The sequence below is a fragment of the Stenella coeruleoalba genome, assembly GCF_951394435.1.
Source record: "Stenella coeruleoalba genome assembly, chromosome: 17".
Taxonomy (NCBI): domain Eukaryota; kingdom Metazoa; phylum Chordata; class Mammalia; order Artiodactyla; family Delphinidae; genus Stenella; species Stenella coeruleoalba.
In genome coordinates, this window is record NC_137163.1 from 54,566,347 (window position 1) to 54,569,051 (window position 2,705).

The 2,705-nt window shown below is 36.3% G+C and overlaps 1 pseudogene across 1 annotated transcript; it reads right to left on the reverse strand.

Annotated features, from left to right (window-relative positions):
• Positions 1 to 246: 246 nt before the first annotated feature.
• LOC307176383 (methylmalonic aciduria and homocystinuria type D homolog, mitochondrial-like) lies at positions 247 to 1,030 on the reverse strand (annotated as a pseudogene). Its single transcript has one exon. The product of its transcript is annotated as a methylmalonic aciduria and homocystinuria type D homolog, mitochondrial-like (transcript).
• Positions 1,031 to 2,705: the final 1,675 nt, after the last annotated feature.

The window sequence follows — 2,705 nt, forward strand, 5'->3', positions numbered from 1 at the left end:
TTGATTGTAAAATTTACTAAAAATGAAAAGCACAATCATTGCACCAAGAGGCCCACTCCTCCCTACATCCATTGTCCCTTTGCCAGTCCTCCATACTGGTGGTAAGATGGAAAACGATGGTGTCATCAATATTTAAAGAGATCTCATTCTAGGAAGGCAGTGAGAGCTGAAAGAGTTCAAAAGAAGACTGTCAAGATCTGAGAAGGGTCAACATTGTATTCACTTTCAAGCTAATAAGTTAGTCTTTTATTTCAAGGATTGTGGAAAATAAAATAAGATGCCTGGGTCAGAGATAAAAGTCTTTTTTGTATATGGTTCAAAAAATGACAAACCAGATGATGGGTCAAAAAGTCAGCCAAGTAGCCTTCAACATAGCAATTTCCTTAGCACAGTTGATGAACTTTTCTAAGAGCATTTCTTTTTCATTTTCTACCTCCTCACTACAGTCATATCTTTCTTAGTTTTCTGTGTTACAGTCAAAATCATTAGTTTGTTGGCGGCTACTTCTGGAAATAGTGGTTCAAAATCTCTTCGCAGCAATTCCAGACATGTTTGGATGGCACACTCTACTCTGGCACTTTCAAAGTAAGTTTCTGCTCTGTTAATTTATTGCTCAAAAGTGCATCATTACCCTGAAATTCATTCACATATTGTGCCATAACAAACTCATGTCTTTCACTGGTTAAAGATTCTGCTAGAACATCAGGTAAAGTTTATGAACTTGGCTTTTCTTCTGTGATGCAGTCCCATTGAGGTGACAATCAAAACCTATGTTCCCAGGAACCTGGAATCACTGATCCTGAGGTCCAAATGGTCCCATAGTTTCATCAGGCAAGACTGTTCGATAGCAGGTATCTGTAGGTGCAGTGGCCACATGAGACTCATCAGAACCTGAAGATCCTGCAGCTGAAAGGGCTCTGGGATTGACAACCCTTTTAACTAAAGAGCAAAATCCTGGGTGATAGGAAACCAGTCTGGCTCTGTTACAGAGCACTTCACTCTTTATGACAGTCTCTAGGTCCATCCACATCTCTGCAAAGGGCACAATTTCATTCCTTTTTATGGCTGAGTAATATTCCATTGTATATATGTACCACATCTTCTTTATTCATTCCTCTGTTGATGGACATTTAGATTGCTTCCATGTCCTGGCTATTGTAAATAGTGCTGCAGTGAACATTGGGGTGCATGTATCTTTTGGAATTGTGGTTTTCTCAGGGTATATGCCCAGTAGTAGGATTGCTGGGTCATACAATAGTTCTATTTTTAGTTTTTTAAGGAACCTCCATACTGTTCTCCATAGTGGCTGTATCGATTTACTTTCCCACCAACAGTGTGTAAGAGGGTTCCTTCTTCTTCACTCCCTCTCCAGCATTTATTGTTTGTAGATTTTTTGAAAATATCCATTCTGATTGGTGTGAGTTGTTACCTCAGAAAGACAGATGAATGCTATCGACATTTAGGATCCTCTATTGATGATATTCACTGCTGTAAACTGGTTCATCACAGTGTCTGGGGTACCCATGTGGTTGTAGGAAGCAACTTCACTAATGCAACACCAGACAACCATATTATGAAGAAATTAAGTGGAAACTAGCAGTAATGTCAACTTATTTGCTCTGCTATTTGTAACATTTGGGATGATCTATAAACATTTTCAAAGGCTTCAGTTTTTAAAATTTACTTCCTTGTAGGTATTTATTTCAACGTTTATGAATTTACAATATTGGCAAGTGGTTTGTAACTTTCAAATTTTCATTCATATTATCATTAAATACATCATGAGCACATCCACATTGTAGAGAATGTGGTAACTAATACGTAATCAGGGTATGATTTCATATTGTTATTTTTCCCCTTAACTGGAAAAACCTGTTTTAATTATTTTTCTCCAAGAATAAATCATACATTTGGTTATCAGAAAATAATCTTTGTTACTCATAGCAGAGCAAGCAGCATGAGTATACAAATATTTATGTCAGTTCCCTGACTGATCTCCAATTTCTACTGGTTGTGCAAAGAAGAGCAGATGACACCTGCACACACAGGGATACAGACCTTTTATAATGGGCAATAAGCATCCATGCCCTTTGTCTGAAGAAAGACTATATTTGTATCTTAAGAGATAGCAGAATAGTGGATTCTATTTCTATGCTATAAAATTTCAAACCGTAAATTCAATATAAACAGAAAACAGAATATCATTTAGGTTTTCCTTCTGGATGAAACTTGCATTTGTGATCAACATTAAACAAGCTCAGTGATAATCTTTGGGAGAGTTATTGAAAGGCAGTGTTCCCTGGCAGAACCATAGATGACATAGTATCATGAGTAACAATAAGTCTGAAGACTTATTTTGGGGGAGGGAGGAGGTTCTCACTGATTTTTGAATCTGTGGCTTCATGTTTTTCATTGTTTTTTTTTAACTTTCTCAGATAATACTTCTTCAAACTTGACTTCTGCCCCATTCTGTCCTCTTCTTGCACATCAATACATGTATATAAGGCCTTCTCCTGAGTATTTTCTGTTACTTTGTTTTCTGTGTCTTACACTCTTATTTTTCTTATTGCATTAGTATAGATATTTCATTCTGATCTAGTTTTGTTCACTAGTTTACTTTTATTGTACTAATCTAAACTGAAATATATCCTTTGAGTTCTTAGGTTCAGTTATAATTTATTTTTTTTAGTTGGGATTTTTTCTTG